This window comes from Alligator mississippiensis, chromosome 7, assembly GCF_030867095.1.
Source record: "Alligator mississippiensis isolate rAllMis1 chromosome 7, rAllMis1, whole genome shotgun sequence".
NCBI classification, from domain to species: Eukaryota; Metazoa; Chordata; order Crocodylia; family Alligatoridae; genus Alligator; species Alligator mississippiensis.
Genome location: NC_081830.1, coordinates 79035566 through 79059506, shown reverse-complemented (window position 1 = coordinate 79059506; position 23941 = coordinate 79035566). Strand labels below are relative to the sequence as shown.

At 44.1% G+C, this 23941-nt stretch overlaps 1 long non-coding RNA gene across 1 annotated transcript in view; it reads left to right on the top strand.

The window, feature by feature from the left end:
* LOC109280958 (uncharacterized) overlaps window positions 1–23941 on the top strand; it is a 121517-nt gene that overhangs the window by 43012 nt on the left and 54564 nt on the right. The window lies entirely within an intron of this gene.

Genomic DNA, 23941 nt, shown 5'->3' with positions numbered 1-23941 from the left:
CGGCTAAGGAGATGAGGCCTGAGCCACCTCACTGCGGCCCCCAAGGCCCTGTCGGGGTAGTAGGCTCGAGCCGCCGCTTGCGGCTCCCAAAGCCTGGGCTCTGTGCACCATGATGGGCCCGAGCAGTGTCACACTGCTCCCAGGGCCGGGTCTCCATGCACTGTTCCTGTGTGCCATCAACAGCCCGAGCAGTCTCGCACCACTCCCAAGGCTGTTCGCTGGGGGACAGAGCTCCCCAGTTTTTCTTGGCTCTGCTCTTCTTGAGTCCCTCGCTACATCTGCCCCTCATGCTGGGCATGCAGCTCCTTTTATACGCTCCAGGACTCTGCCCCTGAAGTCTTGCAGACCTGACAGTTTGCAGTCTTCAATCAGGTCCTGGGGAGCTCTTCTCCCTCTCCCCTCAGGAAAGGGGAGTGACTTTATTTCTCCTGCTGCCTCCTGATTGGTGGATCTCAAGGATCTCAAGCCTGGGACTCAACCCAAGCTCTGAAAGGTGAGCCTGCTACAGTTCTAAAGATATCTTGTCCAATTCCCTTTTCTTTTGCACTGATTTTGTGGTGTCCCAGCTGCAGCAAGGTCAGTCAAGTAAAAAAGATATAAAAATGATGTTTAAATAGCAGAGAACTGGATCCTTCAAATGCAGGAAGGACAGTATTTACTCTGCACATATCCTGTAGTGGTCCTTGAACTAGTTGCAGGTGATGTACCCACTTGGGTTTTTTGGTATACTTTTTCCCCCTTCCAGCTGGACTGTTGAACTGTGTATCTGACATGTTATAGAAGAAAAAGTATGTGCTGCAGAAGAGGATGCGATTCTGCATGTCACTGAGTGACACTTGTGAAGGGTGGAATATCCTAAATTCCTCTCGATTTATTAGCGAGTGGACACAGAATATAGCAGAATTAGACACAGTATATATAGTGGAGAGGTCTGGGGAGTGGGAGGGGAGGCACGGAGGGCAAAGGATCACAAATTTTAATTTTCAAACCTCTCCAGGATCTTTTTATTGGCAGTAAAAGAGTAAGGCACTTAAAATGCAAAATATAACAATAAACAGGGTCTCATTTTATATTTATGGCTTGTGAATAAAGCTTGCGCAAACGTGGTAATTTTTAATTCCGAGCCAACCCGAGCTTCATTCTACTACAGTAAGTTTGACTCTGGAGTTTGTTGATGGTAAGTCAATGAACCTCGTACGTGGAGAAAAATAAATCAATTACTCTTTGTGCCTTGCTGTCGGGTGTCCCCAAAGAAATAATGCAAAGCTGTCAAACGAATGACAGCTTACTCTACCTGCACAAATAATACCATTTTAAGAGATCAGGTACTACAGGGATTAGGGACTGTAGTAATAGGAAAAAGTGAACTCTGATTTGATTTCCTTGGCTGAAGTTGCTGGTATGCTAATCTTTTATTGCTGCGCCACCAGGCTAGTCTAATGATGCCCCATACAGATACTGGGCTTTCTATGAAGTAAGGGACAGGCATTTTTACATCCCATTTTTCTCCATCTCTGGTATTTCAGTGCAAAACAAAACCAACATGTTAGCTGGCACTCAACTTTACACAGATGCAGTGGACCTCTTGAAGTTTTTCAGGATAGGGAGGTTTTCCTGTGTTAGGGCTGTCCATTATAATGAAATATTAGGGTCACGGCTTGCAGTTCATGGTTCCATCCTCATCCTTTGGGATGAATGCGCTGCAGCAGTGGTGCTCAACCTCTGGCCTGTGAGCTATTTCCAGTCCACAGAGCTGTGTTATCCAGCCTGTGAGGCTCCCCATGGGTCCAGATATTTGAGCGGCAGGGGAGCACTGAGCTTCCAGAGCTATGGGAATTAAAGCGGCTATTGCTTCTCTGCTGCCAAATGTTCAGATCTGTGGGGAGCACTTCAGACTGGATAAACAGTCTTGTATGCTGGATCATGCCAGCATGCAGAGTTAAGCCGGGGTTGAGATGGCATGCCGGGTCAACCAATGGGCCAGCCATGTGTGCACCAACCCTAAGCTGGATCAGGCCTGTGAACTGTCCCTGCTCCGTGGACTGGCCTCACACAATTCATCCAGCCTGCGGGGCTGGAAGGTTGAGCACTACTGTCCTACGGTGCCTTATAAATAATGACGACACCTTTTTTGGTCGGGGGTACAGATGCATAATGGATCATAGGGTTTTTTTCAGTTTCATCACCACTCTGAAAATATTAGTTTGGGTTGAACTAAAAACTGAAACATGTTGCCTTTTATTTGATTGTTTCCAATTAATTGGGTGCATGCCTGGGGGCAGCCGGAGTGTGTTTCAGGTTAAATTGAAACATTTTGTTCTGCTCAAATCAAAAGAGAACATTTTGGATTATTTATTTTAAACTAAAATTACACTTAGAAACACATCCTGAAACGTTTCATTAACAAAATGTGTTGCTCTATCTCCCCATTGCACCCCAAGTAGAACTATTTCGTGAGTTCTACTAATTATGCAAATAGTTTTGATCCCTCCAAACCTCCATTATTTTTTCAGTGAGTTTTTACCATTCATCAAAAAGCCTGTCTTCTCAGCTCTGAGTTGGAGAATGCTAGTGAAGTGCCTTCACAACGCTGTAAGAAGTGGAGGAAGTGGATACTGGCAAATATTTCTTCTATAAAGCAAAGTGCTTTGAGTAATGTCTGCAGCCAACTGGTAAACCTTTGTGGGCATTTGTACATATGCTTACATCACGGCGCTGGGAGCTTTTGAAAGTGCCGGGTGCTGTGGCGCATATATTTGTCTAACCAGAAAAATGTGCGTCGGTACTGATAAAATGGTGGCAGCGTGCTTTTGAACAAAAACATACCAAAGGTGTTTTAGTTTAAAAGTGCACCACTGCCGTTTTCTCAGCACTGACATGCATTTCACCATTTATACAAATGCATGCACCGCAGCACCGGGCGCATCAGCTTGTGTGGACCAGACTCGAATACTCAAAGTGCTAGATCGCCGACATGTTGGAGCAGACAAATGCATGTGTATAAATGCATGTGTTCCGAAAATCCTCCACCGAACTGACTACCACACAATAAGCTGTGTTTCTAGGTGCCCCAAAATATCCATTTTTCAGTTTCTAGAGGACACTATTGACAAGATGAGACTTGAAGAGCTATGAAACTCTTCTCCTAAATTGTGCTTTTGCATTGTTTTTTCTTTATATTTTGAGAAGAGCTATAAATTCAGTTCTAAGCAAACAGCATACAGCTTTGCTGCTCTTCTAAATATAGTGCTATAGAAAATGGAATTTAATTTCTGCCTAATATCTTTAGAGACTCCAAAGTCATATTTCTGAAGCTGCATCAGTTGCCTTGACACTGAGAACAGCATTTTTTTTAACTGTTGGCTTGCTTCGAAGAAATGCAACTCACCCAATAGTAAAGGATGGTCAGAAGCTATAGCCATGATAGCTTTAGTAAACACACTGATAGCTTTAGTCTGTATAGCTAAAATCTGACTTTTCCTCATCTTTTGATCGGTATAAAGAAGTGACATAGGGAAGTCATGAGCTGAGAATAGTAGTTGCTAGGTGTTAATGAATAGAAATGTGTGTTTATTGTGATCCATGTTTTATTAACTTGATACAGAGCCTGCCCAAGATGGAGACCTTCCTGCATTAGGCATTGCATCTAATACAGTGGGTACATCTAACACACTGGGTGCATCTACAAATGCAATTAAGGGAAAGCAATAAACTGAGGTGCAGTTTGCATCAGAGTCAACTTATCCTGAGCACAGCATCTATACATGTACCTGGGACCACAGCACTTTGAGCTGGGGCAGAGCTGCCCTAGGCTGGCAGGATCCCTCGGGGTCAGCCCCGAGCTCTGTGTGGCAGCATCAGGGCTTGATGGGGCATGTGGGTGCTAAAGTGTGGGGCTAGGTGGCAGGCAGCCCCCCACACTTTAGCACCTTCATGCCCCAGCTAGCTCCTGTTACATGTGTTTCAGTGCATGTACGTCCTGTCCTGTAAGATAATACTATCCCCGACAGTACTATCTTATGGCAAAGTTAATTAATTTACTGAGCCCTAATACTAGCACACATGTAGAAGGTGACACTTTACTTAAGAGCTACTTAGTCTACTCGGCAGTAAAGTGCATGTGTAGATACATCCAATTTCATGAAAAATTTACAGCCTGTATGGGCAAAGGATGGAAAGTGAGTAATGTTCATTATTTGGATGTAGGAACTGCTGGGAACATGGACAGAGAATTTCTGGAAAGCACAGAGGTGACACGCGAGCTCAGATTTTTTAAGTCCCAGCTGCTGCTATTCTTCTATTTGACACAGGCTCTCCGTTTCACCAGGTGTCAAGTGTGCATCTGTCTGAAATTAAAAAAGCTAGTTGTAGGCGTGATAGGTAAATGATCATGTAGGAAAGCAAGATGTATCTTCTGTAAGGGCAGCATAATTAACTTCATTTTAAAAAGAAATCCTATCATGGTCAGTCATGATCTATTAGGTAACAACATTTCCTATTAAATGACTTTAAAAAAAAAAAAAAAAAAGCACTTTTGCAAAAGTGAAACAAAATTGCATAATATTATATGGAGCCACTTATGGTCAACCCAACAAATCTCTCCCTGGGTAAAATGCTGATTTGAGTTCAATCAGGATTTCACTGGGTAAGAATATGAAGATTTGGCCCTCTAATAATTTTAAATGAGGGATCTATATATACTCCTAACAAACATTAGCACCGAGTTTTAAATATTTTTCAACAGCCAAATAGTTCAGTTTGCTTATAATGGTGCAACCGGGGAAAAAAATGCGGGGGGTGGAAGGGGCAGGGTGGCACACAACTGAATTATCCAGTGGTGTGGCAGGCTGGGGAGGAAAGAAAGTGCCTTTTCTTTTTTCCAGACAAGGCCTTGACCTGGAAATTACTTTCAGAAGCAGATTTATAATTTGGTCCTTTTTTTTTTTTTTTTTTTTTTTTTTTTTTTTTTTGAAAAAAGCAAATAAGCCAACCTTTTGGTTCAGATTTTATGCTGATTTACACCATCTAAAATATATATATTGAATACAACAAAGCTACATCAAGCTTCGGCAGAGGAACTGGACTTTTTTGATGTTGAATCAGTGGAACCCCCCAGAGTGGCTTCCATCTCTAAGTAGATTTGGGACCTTTTAAGCATACATAATACTGCTGTGGGACTTACCTTATTCATCTGTATCAGATTGTTTAGATCAGAGGTTCCCAAACTTTTTCTTATTATGTACCCCTTTCCAGATTTTCCAGCTGCTGGCATACCCATACCAATTTTATATTTAATATTTAATATTTTAACCCTTAAATATCAATTATTATTATAATGAAAATTAAATCTGCAATTACACAATTTCTTCCACATACCCCCCAGAGATGTCTTGCACACCACAGTTTGGGAGCCCCTGCCTTAGATCTTGCTGAGATCTTAAAGCGCAAAAAATTTGAAGGTTTGGGTTTTATTTTTCCCTTCCATCATGTTTCTAGTTACCCATATACAAAGAGCCTGATTTGAACTTGCAAAGAAGTGTGCGAGTGTGTGTAATTTAAAGAAATGAAATGTTCAGAATAGAATTCATCTCTATAAAGAGAACAAGCATGGAAAACTTCAGTCCCCAAAGAATTTGAGACTTATGAGTAATTGAAAAGCTTGTGTGTAGGATGTGTGGGAGATCAGAAGGAAAAGTGGAAGTTGGCATAAATGATAGGTATAGTTGGCTATAGTTAAGCTATAATAATGAGGGGAAACAGTAGGCACAGATATTTTCTTACAGAGAATGGGGCTCAAAGAAAAGTTTGCTGTCAAGTAAGGAAACTTAGTCTTAAACAACAACCCCCCCAACCCCCCCCCCCCAACAACCCAGTAGTTTAATAGCCTTCAGTTTTTACCCCAGAGTTGATTCTTAAGACTTTCTATTTCCTATTGATTTTTATCAGACAGTCTCTGGGGCTAGGGACAGACATCACACACAGACCAATTTAAGTGATCAGAAACTGGTTTAAACCTGTAATAGAACAGACATTCAATGCACATAAACCAGTTGGAAAATGGCTGAAATTGGTTTGAGATAAACCTGGTTGAATGTAGTATCAAACTTAACTGATTTGGATCAAACCGGTTTATGCAATATCTATCCCAGACCCCTTCCTGGTAGGTTTGTGCAAAGCAGCAAGTATTCACTTTGGATTCGGCTGATTTGGAGGACAGTGATTCAAGTCAGAGATTCTGATCACTGTCCTAATTCGATTTGGCTGAATCAGATCTGAAAGATTTGGCACCACTTTGGAGATTTGGCCATAGACTAAACAGGCAGCTGACACAGGTGCCTCCAGCTGGTAAGTCTGTTGGGGTTGTGGGAGAGGGGAGGGAAGGGGCATTGGGGAGAGAGAGATTGGGGCTGGGGCTGGGACAAACTGCCCAGCCAGGGCAGGGGGTGCATTACTCAGGGAGGAGGGTGGAGGCGTACAAGATGCAGGTGCGGCAGTGGTGGGAGTGGGGGCTCTGCCCTGCCCTGCTGCCACTTGCCCAGTTGGCATGGGTGTGGGGCGCAATGCAGGTGTGGCTCACTCCAGGTGGAAGGGGCAAGCAGCAGCAAGACATAGCCTCCACTCCCAGCGCTGCTGAATCCACATCCTGTGCACTGGCTGGCAAGCGGTAGAAGGGCAGAGTTCCCACTCCCAGCAATGAGGGTGTGGCAGTCCTGGGAGCAGGGGCTATGCCCTGCTACTGTTTGCCCCTTCCACCCGAAGTGAGCCGTGTCTGCATTGTCCCCCCCCCCCCAGCCCTACCACACTGGCTGGGCACGTGGCATAGGGAAGAGACCCTGCTCCCAGTGCTGCTGCACTCGTATCAGCACTGGGAGCAGGGACTCTGAGCTGCTGTTGCTTGCCAGCTAGCATGGGGGGTGGAGGGCACTGTCACCCCTAGCCAGCCAGTGCAGAGGGGCGAGGGCAGGTGTGGTAGTGCTGGGAGCAAGGGCTATACCGTGCTGCCACTTGCTCCTTTCCACTTATAGCGAGCCATGCCCACATCCCACCCCCCCAACTGGGCACGTGGCAGCAGGGCATAGTCCCTGCTCCCATAGCTACCACACCTGCATCCCACACCCCCGCATCCCTTCCCCCAAGTCCCATGCCCCCTGCCTCAGTTGGGCAGCCTGTCCCAGCCCCAATCCCTCCCAACCCCAACAGACTTACCAGCTGGAGGCAGCTGTGTCAGCTGCCTGTTTAGTTTATGGTTGAATTGCCAAATCTTTTCTGAATGCTTTTCTGAATCAGTTCAGAGCTTTTAATTGGTGTCCTGTTTCAATTCGGATTCAGAAATTCAGTCCCCAAATTGGGCCAGATCTCTGAATTGAATCTGCTATCGAAGCTTCTCACAACCCTACTTCCTGGTTTAACTTAAACCAGAGTCCCCCAGCATCCCAGATGCTTTGCGGCCCCTGGGTGGAGCGCTCTGCTCCAGAGAGCTGAGCTGGCCCCTCTCCTCTGCTCCCTGGCTGGAGCTCAGACAGAGACTTGCAGGCAAAGCAGTGTCTTCCTGGCTTCCCTGTGACCTTTGCCACCCCTGCGCCCTCCCCCCCACCGGATGTAGCCAGTATGTGGTATGCTAGCTAATGCTGAGAGGTGTTTGTGTAAAGCAGACAGGACAAATGCAGAGAGGACAGTGCCCACTTAGGGCTTTTTGAAGCTAATCAATAGGCCAGGTGGTAATATCCTTCCTTGGAAAAAGCTGTTTAAGAGCTTGAACTAATGAGAGCTCCCTAATCAGAGCATCCTGCTGGGGCCTGGCCATGCTCCCCCCTCAATTCAGCACTATGGAAGGGAAGGGAGGGCTTCTCTAGGGATCCCTGGCTTCTGGCTTGAGCCACTGAAGACATGTACCTGCATTTCTTCAGTCCAGAGGGGATATCTGTACAGTTACAAACTGGTTTAGCCTAGCCTGCAAAGATTGAATCAATTCAAGCTCAGGCTTTTTGAATGTCTGTCTTTAACCTGGGAAGAAATGCAAGTGTCTGGACTTACATGATGGCATCAACTGTCCATGAAGGGGCTTCCAGTTTCTAAAGAGAAGCCCTTTTGGGAATCAGTCTACCTGCTACATTTCTGCTCTGGTTTTTGACATATATAGTCTTTGCAAGGAAATGTGTGTAGGGAGGGTTAACCCATATAACTTGGCAGAGTTGAGTGGCTCTTCCAGCCAACCCTAAATCACAGTGTATAAAGTCTCAATTATTATTAAATAGTCGTAATTTATTTTTGCCTCAGCACTGAAATCAGGTTTGAAAATGGGAGTAAGGTTCTAATGATGTCACCTATGAAAAATTTACCTCAAATACTTCTCACTTCCTCTATTTTTTGTTCACTTCTGTCATAGATACTAACTGCACTTTAGTGGTGGAAGAAATGTTTCATGGCTCTCCTTTAGGTACTTTTGGACCCACTGGGAGAAAAAGTTCTTAACAAAACTAGGAATCTTCCAGCAACCCAGCATATTGTGGAGGGAGGTGTGTAGCGGCTGGCTAATACAGTCTTTGGTAGCCGTAAAGGAGGTAAGAAGAAGAAAGTGAGCTGTTCTGAATGGCAAACAACGTTTGATAGTAACATCAGATCAGATTTTTCAAAAGAACTCCTCGCCCACCATCTGCCTTTATTCTCTGAGTGCTTTTGAAAATCTGGCCATGCAAGATTATTTCCATCCATCGCTGATTGGGAGCATAAAAGGTGAAATAAATCATTCTATCAATACTAGTTTATCATTTTAGTTTAGAAATACTTGGGGATACAGCACTCAGGGGGCAATCCCAAATAGAAAATAATTGTGCATCTCCTTCATTGTAAATATTCTGTATATACTGTCCATGACTGATATATATGAAGTTTAAATTGAAATGCAAAGTAAGCTGCCTATAAGATTTATGCATTTATGTGAGATTTTGTTTGTTAACATTGAACTTGGATTATTTGATAGGACAAGTGGAGCAATTCTTATTTTGCAGTGATACAAAAATGCGTCATTCTCTTCTCATGCGTGCTGTTGACCCAACTTGATTTGCTCCTGATTTTTTTCCCCAGTCTAATAGAGAGAAAAATCAGGTCCACTGTGTTCAGTTCAGCTGGCTCCTACAGTATCTATTTTTTTTGTTTATACACAGACTTGTACAGGATAAGCATTTTAATGATCAACCAAAACACTTACAAATGAATTATCAAATGCCCAGCTCTCTTGGCTCTGAAATTAGTTATTTATTTATTATTATACACTTGTGCTGCCTCAGTGGCTCCTACAACAAGGGCAGGTTGTCTTATCATCTAGCTATTCCTTATGGTAAAAAAAACAATTTTCCTTCTTCAGCAGATCTTAGGATATAATTGGTTGGTACTGAAATAAAGCTCTCCATTAGGGCTAGGGCTACAACACCAGTGTGACAATAAAAATAAGTTAAGCACACTGAATGCAAGCAAACCCTGCTTTGGCAGAGGTCCTAAAGGTAGTGAACTGAATGAGATCAGCCTTGTCTGGAGGACCAAATGGAGTCAGCAATATTTAGCATAAATAATGCTCCCCGAAGTCGTTCTTATTGCAGGGTTGAAACTTTGAAAACTCCACTTGCCCTTTATGGGACTTCCTGCTTGCAAGATGAATTTCATCCAGGAACACTGGTTTCCTCCTAAAAGACAACATACAAAAGCCTGCAAGGCAGGTGGAATCTTAAAGCTTTTCTAATATGTGTCTGTGTGACGTGCAGGGAAAGCAGTGAACAGCACAGACCGCATTCGAATGTCCTGGAGTGAATAATGCTTCCTGCTGAGTGTGAAAGGGAGATAAGTCATGGTTAAGGGGCAGTCTGAGTGATATTTCTTCTTTAAGTAGTCCCTGGTTTAGCATTAAGGATACATTGGGTCTGTGTTTAAGTGGAGATCCTTAGATCAAACTGTTCGGGAAAGGCTGAATCCCAAAGTATGTCAGTGTGGAGCTCTTGCCCTACCGTTGTTCATTAAAGCTACAAAGGGTGGGACAAAAAACATAGCTCTGTGTGTGGGCGCCATAAGTTAATGAGCATAAGGGCCATACTACAAAGGGCAAGTAAAGAAGTTCTCATAACGAGGTACCAGCTGCCTGGGCAGTGATGCAAGCAATCATTTAGAAGCAACTCTTGGGCAGATTCCAGCATGTGGCCACAGCAGATGAGGATGGGCAAGAAAACCCCAAATAACCTCTCTGTAGTTAGTGATTTAATGTTCAAGCAGACGCAGCCCTGACTGTGAGGTCGGGAACCTTTACTGAAGGTAACAAATTACTGGTTGTGAACAGCAGGGTGGGAAATGGAGTACTACTAATTCCTAAATGCATTAAGGGAGAGGTGGGGGGATAATGTACAAAACACACAAATGGAGGCCTTTTTGTCACTGAAAAGTAGAGTTAAATAGGAATTTGAGCTGGAGGGAATAGCCTTTGGATTTGTGAGGGGAGCCTGTGTTGGAAGTAATGGCTTTTTGGGTAGAGCTAAAGCATCTAAAAGCATGTGCAGCCAGCCAGCATTAGAAAAAGCTGAACACATATCAGTGGAGGCAATGATTTTTTTCCCCTGGCTGCAATGGCTCTAAAGGTGATGCAAGGTCCCATTACTTGAATACGTGAAGAAAGAATTAGCAGGCCAGCAGGAAATGACTGAGGCTGCTGCCTGGCTCCTCCTCAAGGATGAGGTTTTTGCAGTGATGCATGCTGAGAGCAGCACTTCATTTTCAACAGTCAACTTCTTATCAGAGCAGCGGGGTTCCAACGCAGAAGTGATGACAGCCCATGGAGTGGAGGCCCTGACCCAGCCTTAAATTCAGCACTATTTGGCCTTCCCATAGTATTCATTTTTTGTCTAGGTTTATCCTCATTAGTGGTAGAGAATAACTTTCATTTTTGCGCCAAGTACGTCTGTCAGTTACTTTTATTTATGAGAATGGCGTTTCTCAGTTCCTTTGGAAATTGTGATTTAGCCTCTTTTTTTTTTGCCGACATAACTCTTTACATACAAGGAAGACCAAATATTAAAAGGGTTAAGTCCAAGGCCTATGATTGAAAATTTCAAATTTGGTAGCATAAGGTTGCTAATTAAGTGGCCTGATTTTCAGGTGTGTGAATGCCCACAATGCTTACTGACATCAGTGGGAGCTAGCTTTTTCATGCTTTTGAAGATCAGATCACTTTGGTGCTGAAATACGTGGACTGGAGAGCAGTTTGGTAGTCGAGTTTAGACATATGCTAGCCACGTGCAAACTGAGTCCCTCTGAAGGCACCTGTTCAGCACTCCAGGACTCACTTTAGAGTCATTTTTGTTTCGTTTGGGAGCTCATGCTAGGGAACGATATGAAAATAGTCCAGTTACTTCTTCCCGGCCTGGTAGGATTTCTCAGTACTCAAATCCAGGTACCTTCCAGGGCAGACCATGCTGGCACTTGCCTCCCTCATTTCTTGTTCTACCTTGTGCCTTGCAGCCAACTTATTACTGGGCCAGTTGGGAAGGACCGTTCCTTTACTTTGGGACCATAAAGAAAGCAGGACTTTGAGTTTCCATTCCCTCGCAGAAGAAGGGTAGAATTCAATTTGTTCCATAGGCTAAGATCATGAGTATACACTAACTCGGCATGTAAGATGTCGGCCATGTCTAGCAGATAGGAGCTCAGGCATGGACAAGGACCTCACTGTGTCTGCTTGTATATAAGCACTGAACCAAAAGATGATCCCTGCCCCAGAGATTTAACAAGCTTGATACTAGGCAAGAGAGCAGCTGGATACATGCAGACTGGAAGGCCAAGGAATATAGTGTCCCAGGCAGCGGTGTCAGCACATCGCCCATATAGCACTCCTCATGGAGAAAAAAAGTTTGTCATTATTGCAGAACTTTTTTAAAATTCAAGCTGGCAAGTCGGGATTGTTTTCTATCATGTATTTCTAGCATGGTGTCCAGTGTTCCCAAAGGCAGTTTCCACTGTTTCCCTTGAGACACCATTTCACAGCTTAATGCATGTCACTGTCAAAAAGCCTTTTCTACCATAATAATCAGTCAAAGTTTTCCTTTTCTCAGTTGCATCCTATTATTCCTTGTTATATTTAATTATAGACTTGACTCATTCTCTCTGCTATGAAAAATATTGTCATTTTCTGGGGTTTTTTGGATTTTGTTAAATTGTTACATATTCTTGTGATTCATTTGCATGAAGAAGCATGCATCAAGGAAGATGTGGCTTTTTTTTTTTTTTTTTTTTTTTACTTTGTAAAATTTATGGACAAAGTTTGATGCCTCACATAAGCCTTTCAAGGCTAATTATGGGGCGAGTTTTTAACATCTGTATGAAAATTGATTTCTAACACAAAACTCCAGAAACAGCCTGAAAATGGCCAGGAACTAAAATGTTTACATGCCTGTTATTACCATCATTTATACAATCTACTCCTACAGCACTGAGCCCAACACCCTATAAATTTCAATTATATTATTAGCAATAGCTCTTCACTGCTGTAATTGGTACACTCACTTTATCTAATGGAGTATTTTTCATCTAATTGACTCCAAATTTATCATATAAATGTCAAAGCCAAATTTTCCTATAATAACCTATTATCTCTGCTGTTCTAGTTCACTGCACTCACAAGAAACAGAGTAATAATAATCTTTTGGGATAATGAAGGACAGCAACTTAATTCACAAAGTGCTGAAGAGAATGACAGCTACTTCTTCCTTGTCAGGAAGAGAAACTTTTAATATATTCATTTAATTAGACTGCAGGTCCCATTCATGAGATGTCTTTTCCCTCTTTGTAATACAAGGATGAATTTAGCTTTCACTGGAAAATGAGAAAATCTAGCAGTTAGCTGATGGGCTTTCCAATGAGCATGTTTTAGACAAGTATTTCCATTATCCAAGGCCTTTTCAACTTTCTTGCCTTATTCCTATAGAATGTAATCAATTGTAGCCCAAGAGATAGGAAATTATATCATGACACAGAAGTGCCATAGAGACAATGGAAGAGGCTGTTTAAATGTGTAAATGGATTTTTTTGAGGATAAATATGGGAGAAAAATACAGGTGGGACTAATGTAATCATCAATCCCCTGCATTTTACATGAGTCTAAATAAGGCAGAATTACCATACCAAGTTATAGAATGAAGATTAATTGCTTATGCCTGAAAGACTAGGCTTTGGTATAGAGAAACCTGTTTTTGTACCAATCTCAGTTCAGTAGGTTTCTCTGTAATGGGATTAAAGGCCGCAGCAAACTTAGCTCTGTTGTTTAGTGATTAGGTCTTGAAATGGAGGCATCATAGGATCTAGTCCCTGGAGCTATTTCTCTCTTTAACTAATGACTCTAACATAAAATGCATGAACAAGCTTTGGAGTCAAGACAATCCGTGCTCATTGATATGGTGGACTGAATGTAATTTTGCTAGCCATATATCTTATATATACTCCTTCTACTTGCTCTAGTTCTGGAGATAATGGAGGTGCCTAATGTGCAGTCCTGAGGAAGGTGGCTAAGCTTATAAGAGGGACAGGAGTTTAGGCGTTAAATGTGCTTAATATTTTCCTTAGGCTACCACTTATTGGTTACACCTCCCTTCTCAGCACCAAGGCATTCTGGATTGCTCTTTGGAATGATCTCACTCTTCCATTGACGGTATGGAGGTCCAAAGGGTCCTGAGGGGGCACCTAGGGGAACTGTTTGGATTCGGCCCTTTATTCCACAAGTTCACATATCTTTGTACCTCTAGTTCTAGCCAAAATCAGAAAGAATAAAATGTCAGGGGCTGAATGATATCTCCAGGAGGCAGTTATATATAGAATAATGGGTAGAAGTCCAGTGCCTCAGCTGAATTGTGCCTTTGTTAACGCATCACCAATCTAAGAATTGTACCAGGGGTCTGGATATATCTTAATCCCCCCCAAACCCACTGCATATATTCAAGCATGTCCTTGTTGCTTGAAGAATGTCATAGCCCTCCCCCCAACTCCCCCACCCCCACCACACACACACGCACACACCTTGAGAGCCAACTAACATGGCTGGCAGTGGTATCCATGTGCCCCTTGCGCTTTACATTACAGAGCAGACATAAGAAAGATGTCTGTATACTGCATGGGACAACCCTCTGGTTTCTTTCCCCATCCAGGTTCAGTGTTGTATGTATGAGTGCAAGACAAATGAGTGTGTTATAAAATGGAATCAAATCCAAATTGTAGTTTATCCTACCTACATGCTGGAAGATGTGTGAACACCTAGGTAAGACCATTTCTGAGGGTGAAATTACAGGTGACACTTAAACCATACTAAGGGCACTTAAATTATGTGCACTATAATCATTAAAACAGATTAATTTATGCTAAGTGCGTTCTGAGCATTTCAGTTATGCCACCTGAGGCAAGGGTTAACTCTGAACCATGCTACCTAGCTTGTGGTAACTTCAGTCTGCTACACAGATATAAAAGGAGCAATTTGTAGTCCTCCAGCTTCCTGCAAATTGCTGCTTGCAGCCCCCTCTCCCCCTCCACAGAAGGGACAAGCCCAGGTGTCCTGTGTCCTAGCCAGAGCCCTGCTCGCTAGCTGTCTAGTGGCAAGTCAGAGCTGTGCAGGCAAGAAATAGTATAAAACCTTAATGCACAACTGCTCACAGCTTGTTCTAGCTTTAACACTGTTTAACGTTCCATGGGTGGGATGAGATGGGATGGGATGGTCTAAGTGTAATGTATAACTTCACCCTGAGATTCATTCATCCCATGTCTTCTCAGACTAGGCTGCTTCTCTTTCCTTCTGAGGCCATGTCTATGCTAACAGGGCTTTACTGGCATAGTCTACCAGCAAATGTATTGGCACGTGGGTTCAGGCACTGGTGTAGTTCACTTTACCTGTGCCCTAGAGTGAATATGTTTATGTGCAGGTCTACTAGTATAAGTGTTTCTATGCAAGGGGGCGATGCTGACACAGCTGTGTTGGACAGGGATCCTACTACATCATGCACTTATGGACTCGGAGAAAAGGGCAGTTATGCTGTCATAGCAAGTTTGTTGTGTGGACATATGACTTTATCCCTGGCAAGATAAGGATCCAGTGCTGAAAGAACATGGAAATACTGCTTCTTGATTAGCCTTGTGACGGTAACATTATACACTGCATGTGTAGCTTAGGTTGGAGAACAGGAATTGTGCATGCAAGGCTGTTAAAGATACCTATCGTCCTGTAATAAAAGCTTTCTCTCCTTTTTATAGGAAGGAATTCGTGCCTCTTGTGGGCAATTATTTTGGCTGGAGGGCTGCTTAATGAGTTTTGATGAGCTGTTGAGGGCTGCAAGGGTAGCCCCACCCCTTGACAGGTGCCCCGCCCTCTGGCCATCATCTTGGGACCATAAGTCCCGCCCCCTAACTCCTGACCTTTGTCACTGGAAGTCCCTCCCCTCACCCCGGAAGTACTCCATTTGGGAAGGGGGTTTCCCATCTTGGAACTGGGGGTGGGGGGAGGGAACAATTTATATACTAAACATCAAACTTCCACAATGGCATTTTAATTTTTAAAAAAATATTTTTGTCCTGATTTATGTATGTTTGTGTCGTGTATATAGAGGTGCTTGCACAATAGCTCAAAATGAGCTCTTATATATTGCATTGGTGTGGCGGGGTGTGGGTGGGTGGGTATAAGGTTTGTGGGGGCCTGTAGGGGTGTGTGTGGATGTGGGTGTGGGGGTATGTGTGGATGTGGGTGGGTGGGAATGGTGGGGTTTGTGGGGGTGTGTTTGTGTGGATGCATGGGTGTATATGGGGTTTGTGGAGGGGGAGGGTGGCTGGGGGTGTGTGCTCATAGCAGTGAGTGAGGCTCCCCCCCCAGAGGCACACAGGGGTGTCTGTGGTGGGGTGCATGTGGGGAGGGGTCTGGGGGCTGTGGGGGAGGGTGTAGGAGGGCGCAGTGTTTGTGGGTTATGTGATTGTGTGGGGGGGGAGGGTGTGATTATGGGGTTTGAGGGGAAAGGTTTGTGGGTATGGTAGGGTGTGAATGGGAGCCCCCCTGCATGACTCCCCTGAGAGGGTCAGCACCCACCCCCACCCAGCAACAGCCCATAGCTCCTGTGCTCTGCAGCACCTTCCCACTACTGCCAGCAGCACACAGCTTCAATGCTCCCCGCATCTGCTCCAGACTGACCCCCATCAGAGTGGATCAGTGGAAACCCATGCCACAGCCCCAACCCATACCTGCTCTGGACTCATCTGCTCATGCTACAGAGGCAGCAGCAGCACCAGTTGGGCAGAGACTGTTACTCAGTGCAGGGGAAAAATGGCCCCTCCACCTCACTGTTGCCCGGCACTCCCTGCTACAGTGGCCCAGAGCCCATGCTGGGCTGCCCTGTATCTCCATTGCTGTAACCACCACCTTTGGGTTGCCCTGTGCAGCAGCGGTGGCACTGCAGAGGAGCCGCAGGACAGCCCAATGAGGGCTCCAGGTGGCTGCAGCAGGGAGTACTGGGTAGTGGTGAGGGGAAGGGGCCACTTTTCCCCCATGCTGAGCAATGGTTTCCGCCCAGCCAGCCCTGCTGCTGCTGCAGTCATTGCTATGTAGCATGAGCTGGTGAGTCTGGAGCAGGCATGGGGTGTGCTGGGTTGGGGCTGTGGTGGGGCTTCCTACCGGTACCGCAGGGCTGTGGCCAACGGTGGTGGCAGATGGAAGAAGCTGCTGTCACCTGGTCTGCCTAGAAAGACAGTCCAGCCCCTGAGCTGCCCAAGCCCCTCTGTGTGCTTGAGGGTGACAGGACCACTTCATGGCTGGACAGTGCCTGGACCAGGCGGGACTGAGAGGCCTGCTGTGGGCTGGCCCGTGGGCCATAATTTGCCCACCCTGGTCTATGTTATATACATATACTTCCGGCTACTGCAGAAAATATTAAAGCACCACAGCATTCATAGTTTGACTGCAAGCCATGGTGATAGTGACCAAGCCTCAGGTCCGGGTCTCTACTGTTGTATGTAGAAGACTGAGAGTCCATCTCTCCCTGGTCCCAGTGATCAAAAGAGCAGCTGCTACTGCCTATATCACTGTATTGACACAGAAGTGCCTGGGGCAGTTGAGACCTTGATAGGTTTGATGAAATTGAGACAAAAACATGGAATGGATCAGAAGAACTGCCTTCCCCTCCCAACAGCTGCAGCTATCTCTTCATCTTCATTTATTTTGGTTTTCTTCAGAGGCCCATGAATATGTGACCTTCAGAGAGTTTGTGCTTAATTTAGCCTCAGAATATACATTGCATTCATGGAAGTTGTATTGTTGGGCACAGTGGGGAAAAATAAAACCCTAGTTTTAAAAAAAAAAGGTGCTGTCACATAACAGTTCCGTCTAACCAAGTTTTTGATTCAGAGAAGTCTATTGGAAGGAAATTTTGTTCTCTGAGTGGCTTCATTTAAGAATAGGTTGCACAGCATTGATCACTCTTCCCTTTGTTTTACACTACTGCATTGATTTTTTTTTCCCCTTTGTACTTTTGATTTCCAAAAGTGAATATTTATATTCCAAGAAGGTATGGTTAGACCTTTGAAGTTTTCTCTCCCTTAAAGGACAGCTTCAAAATATAAGGGCCAAAATTATAGTAACAATGAGCAAGTATAAAGGTATGATGAGCCCCAAATGACTTAGGACTTATGGAACCTACTCCAAATGTTTTCAGAAGCTATATTTTCCTTATACCCAAATTATTTTACTAGGTAATCAAAGCACTGTCACTACTGATGGGTCATTATAATATATCTGCAGAACAATGACTGAAGAAACCCATTAAGCAATTTTAGGGGAAAAGCAAGTCAACCCAGTTTCTTCCCATTAACACCAAAATGAAGGGAGCGTTAATTTTAAAAGGAAAATAATATATTGCTAATATTTATGGAGTTCTTCTAGATATGGATAGAACAAGGCCACTGAAACTGATGGACAAACATCTGAAGGGTCAGAGTCTTTCTTCACCTTGGACAGTTTTAAAAGGCTACATAGATTACATGAAGGTTGTCTAAAACCTTGAAAGTGGTTTCCTCCACTTGCTCTTTTATTGATGCTTGATCACTTGCTCTTTCACTTTTCTTTGTTGTTTCAGTGGGACTTTACACAGGTGAGAACAATATAAAAACTACTTGGGTGAAGCTTGCTCTAAAAAATAACCTTGTTTGCTTAATATACACAAATCTGAGGCTACGTATCTGTAGCACAGAAGACGTCTTGGGCGAGCACACAGAGGGCTTGTAAACAGAGGGAGGTTGCTCTTCCACCTGTCATCTCTCTTGGTCAGATCCCTAAGTCTACTGTACATCTCCAAAAACGCAACAAACACTCAGGTAGATGTACCCTTTTTCATGATATTGCTTTTTTCCCCTTCCTCCCTGTGATCCAAATCTGAAAACCATTTTGTACTCCCAGGTTTTCCTGCATAGGCTGTATTGGCCCACCAAATCCAAAACTGTTGGACTGGCTTATTTCTTAAAGGTAGTTATATGGATTTGGGAGAGAGCACTAGAGAAAGGCTTACTTTGCTGTGCCTCTATCTTGGAAATTTGGGGACTTTATAAGGTTCAGCAGTCCTTCCAGCAATGACACCTTGGGTGCTCCACAAGCTGGAGAACATGGCCTTGTGTGCCAGATCACATTAGCATGCAGGGTTCAAAGGTTGAGCATCACTGCCATAAACCATGATGGCCTGTTTGCTTATGATGGTTGAGGGAAACTCCCAAGGCCAAACCTCAATACTAGTGTAGACATATCCTAAGTCCTTGGAACAGTGTCCTAGAATACCTTTACCCTTCTTCTCAGACCATCTTCATTTGTAGGTTGCTTATAGTGTCTTTTACTGTGTATACTGCAATGGTTGACAAATCTGGATGACTTGCTAAATATAAAAAAAACTGGGGGAAGCTTAATCTGTTAAGAATTCAATTCCAGCCAAAAAAAAAAAGAGACTATACAGAGCCTCCAAAAGATATAGCGCATCCATAACACATGTATATGCCACATCCTTATGATTTGTGACAAGTATACCCACGTTAGTCTTAAATTAATCTTCTAAGAGTGTGTAATCTTATCAGCTCTAATATGTCCTTATGTCAGCAGTCAAATTTTAAGTTTTATGTAATGGCATCAATAGCTACTTTTAGCTTTAAGCAGAAATGATGTAACGGTTGTGAACTGTGGTCATGTATTTATCTGGGCATTTATTTGGTAGATTATTTTTGTAACAACTTGAATATAATTTTTGTGATTTTCTTAGGGATGTAAAGCATCTGTAAATCTCTTGCAAGATAATGACGTAAAGCTGGCTAAGATGAGTCCAGGATTTCTCAGAAATATTAACATTGCAATGGAATTGTATGGCTAAACCCCCTCCAGGGCTTTGAAAATCTCCACTTTTTCTTCTTCTCATTTGTTCGTGGATGAAGTCGTTTCCATCAGTTCCTGGAGGACAGTGTTCCTTCTCCACTGATGACTGAAAGGGAAATTTAATTGATTTTTGTTTCTCTTCAGACTTTTCATCATCTAAAATAAGTGCCTGTCCTTTTTGAACAAACCTTGTAGGTCAAAGACAGAGAGAAATAATTTGAGGACCACTTTTCAACATATTATAGCTTTGGAGAAGGAGCAAGTACTACTTGTAGAATAACCACTATGATCACAGAGAAACTGGTTGTTTACAGAATAGCAAAGGATAGTACAAGAGCCAGCCTTTAAAAAAAAAAAAATCAAGGGATGTGAAGCTATTAGTACTGTGAATGGGACAGAAAGGTGCTGCACTGAACATAATAAATGATAACCAAACAGGGAAGTATTTCACCTTTACTTTTTTAAGCAGATTTCTCCAAAGCGTCAGGGCTACCCCATGCTTTAATCAATCATGTGCATAAATGGAACTGAAGGAGGAGGAGAAAGGGTAGAAGAAACATTGTCATTTCATGTGTATAGAGGAAGTGAATTAATTCTAGGTGATAGAGATCCCTTGTCCCATCACTTGCCAATCTAGTTTTTAATGGAAAAATTAGGCTAAGTGCATAGAATCATAGATAATTATGGTTGGAAAGGACCTCAGGAGATCTAACCTAACCTCCTACTCAAAGCAACACCATCTCTGCTTTGAGCAGGGAGTTGGACTACATGACCTCCTGAGGTCCCATCCTGTCCTAATTTTCTATGGTTCTATGATCCCCAACTACATCATGCCAACCAAGGTTTTGCCTATTCAGATCTTTACAACCTCTAAGGGTGGCGGTCCTACAACCTTTTGGGTAGCCTGTAGCAGTTTACTATCCTCCTAATGTAAAGTTTTTCCTAATATCTAACCTAAACTTTCCTTGCTCTAACTTGAGACGGTTGCTCCTTGTTTTGTGATCTGCCACCACTGAGAACAATTCAGTTCCATCCTCTCTGGAGCCACCCTTCAGGGAGCTGAAGGCTGTTATTAAATCCACCCGGTCTTCTCTTCTCCAGCTTAAATAAGACCACTTCCCTCAGCCTCTCCTCGTAAGTCATGTTCCCCAGCCCCTTCACCACTAACCATTTGGCTTGGGTAGTTTGGCTACAGGTATCTCCTTACTGTGCTATCTCATAGCTCAAGCAAAGGCAGGGAGACTTCTTGCCTTAGGATCCAATTTTATAAAGACTTTGGCTCCTGTAAGTTGAGTGAAGGTGTTCTCCACTGAAGGAACAATATGTCTTTCTCAACACACATATTTGTTCAACTGTGTGAGGTCAACACGTATCCTAATCTTACCACTGGGTTTTGGCACAATCACCATCCCAGAACAGAAAGAAGCAGGTTTTTGAATTGTTGTGATTACTCCCATTTCTTCCATACATGCTAGTTTTCCTTTTACTTTATGCATTGGTGCCAAGGGTACTCATCTCAGTGTAAGTAATACATGTGGAACTGCATCAGCTTTTAGGAGTATCTTTTATATTCCTCTGACATTTTTCAAAGGCCTGAGGAGATGGGTGGGTATTTGGTTCTGTAGTAGTGCTCCAAGGATTTCTGGTCTACTATTTCATCCTGTCAATGGACAACTTGTAGTGCCTGTATGGCCAGTAAACCAAGCAAAGGCACAGCAAGATTATAGATCCCATGGACTTCCTGGACTATAGTTCTCTGCTTCAGTGTCACTTTTGTGCTGAAGAATCCTAGTACTTTGAGGGTAATGTCACCTGGTCCATGTACCCTTTCAGTAGGAGGAAGGAAGACCTCATCCCTATGTTAACTGTATAAAGTATCAGATATAGCTAGAACTGTGACTCCTGTATCAATTTAAAATTGAATTGATTGCCCGTTGAGCTCTATTTCTGTCATCCAGACTCCTGGGTCTGATGAAAACTCTGTTAGTTTGTCTAATAACACAGTACAATCCTCTGAGACTTCATGGACTCCTGTGGTTGACACACAAAATAAAGCATAATGACCTTTCTTTTGGCAGCATCAACATATCTCCTTCCTTAGCAGGACGCTTAACATAACCATGTTCAGGGATTTTACCAAACCTGTGGCACTGGTACCCTTTTCCACTTGGTTGTTGCTGTGGGTGCCAATGTGACCATTCTCTTTCTTCATCGTGCATGCTAATTCTATTCATTTTTGGTTGTAGTTTCTTGATGTGCATTGCATCAGAGTCCTGCATTGGGTCAGGTACCTGTGGGTGTCCGCAGGTGACTTGCAAAGCAGGTCAGGTTGATGGAAAATGTGAACTAGCTCATGTTCTGACAATTTGGCTGCAGGTCAGGAAAAAATATTTTTGGGTTAGACTCAGGTTGGGCTTTTGACGGACATGAAAAAGACAAACAAACGGTACTTTCAGCTCGGTGTGCTCCTGTACCAAGCGCGGCACATACACAGAAGAGGCATCACATGAGTTTGACTGGGCTTGCCCAGCATCTGTTTAGATCGGGCACTTTAGTGGGCTTTTTTGGTGCTTTTATCTAATCGTTAATTGAATTAGCTATCAGATAAAAACGCCAAAAAGCCCCACTGAAGTGTCTGATCTATACAGATGCTGAGCGGCTGGGTTGAACTAACGTACTGTTTCTAGTAAAGCATTTTTTTTCCCATGCCTGTCAGCAGTAGGGATGTAAATACCAATTAAATAGTCATTTAACCTGTTGTAATTACAATAGGCTAAATGCTTAATTGTCCAGGCTCAGAGATAGGTACAGCAACACTGGGTGGTTGTGCGAAGTTTGGCGTGGGTGGGGAAGGAATGCTGAGCCCCAGGCCAGTGCCTGCCCTGCTGCACCCTGCCATGGAGAGGCTGCACCCACCCACCCCAAGCAGTGCAGGGAGCCAGGGGCCAAATTAACCCTGCCAGGCAGGCAGCACAGCCCAGGAAGCCCTGAGGGGGGGCAGCATCCCTGGAAGCCCTGAGGGGGTTGCTTCAGGGCATACTCCTAGAGCATGCTTTTTTTTCAGGGTCTTTTTTTTATAGTGGGATTTCCTGGTATCAAACTTAGAGTCTGTGCTGCAAATATGTAGTGCAGGGAACACTTTTTCCATTCCCAATGTGTCTCTTGCGGAGTCTCAAAGTGCTTTGAGATGCCCCAACAGGCATGTGCTTGCTTGCCTGGACACACCCTGGCATAAATGCTGCATTCCCCCAGTGGCTGGGAGAGCATGACGAGCTCCGGGAGGCAGTGACAGTGCCGGCAGTGGCAGGAGCATGGCAGCGGTAAGCATGGAGCTCCTGCAGGCAGCTGCAATGTTGTTGTGGGGAGGGGGTGGCGAGCGCCAGCCAGCAGTCGGCGACCACCCACAGATGCCATTGGCAATGGCCAGCGGTGATTGTGGACCGCCTGCAGATGCCATCAGTAGTGTCAGTGGCAAGTGGAGAGAGGGGGGGGTCGAGTGACGACTGCCCATTAGCGCCGCTGGCAGTCTCGGCAGTGCTTTTTCATAGGGGGTGCGCTTCCACACTCAGGGGGTGCATGTGCACCCACGTGCACCCCCTATGCATCACTGATGCACCCTGGAGTTAACTCAGGGTCCAACTGTAGTTTTTGTGAGAGCTCTTCATTGTGGAGACCCATAACTAAGCAGTCCCTAATTAGTTCTTCCTTGAGCCTCTCGTGTTGGCGCAATGCAGCCAATGTATGCAGCGGTGTAATAAAGCTGTTTGCAGGTTCTGAAGGCTCCTGTTTATAGAGGTTGAATCCAGCTCATTCGGAAATCACATTTCTTTTGTCCCGAAGATGTTGTTAATGCCTCTACCACATCAGCATATTACTTTTTCTCTGCATTTTTCAGAGGCAGACGCATCAGAATTTCATCAGCCTGACCCCCCACTGAGTAGATGAGAGTATTTACTTGGTAAGGTTCAGACTTTTTGTCCAGACCTGACACTTCCCTGAAGTGGTTAAAATGTCTGATCCGTGTAGGTCACACTCCAGGGGATTGGAGATCAAACTGTCCTGGTGGTGTAACTTTAACTGCCCGCATTTCTCCATGGCTAGCCTCTGCCCTGAGCTGGACTCAGCAGCTGTTGGAGCTTGGTCTGTCATTTAGGAATCATCCGATTGCTGACTGACATTTATGTTCCTGTTGGTGGCAGGATTCAGCCAGTTTCTGATATCACATGCTCTCTCATAGCTCAGGAAAAGGCAGGGACATTTCTTGTTCTCCAAGGGCTTTATTGCAACTCCCAATACATACGCAACTATGGCTGACAACGTCCTGTTGATGGCATCATGTCAGCTCTCAGGAAGGGACAACCCTTAGTACTACACTTATAAACCTGTATGGAGAATGAAGTAGTCTGGGAAATATTTTGCTGGAAAACTCTGCCATATAGATGATTGAACTCACTGTTGGGTGAAAGTTGACTAGGAAAATAAGCTGCACGTGCTTTACCAATAAGGATTCAGAAACTACCTGTTCAGAGGTCCCTTCTT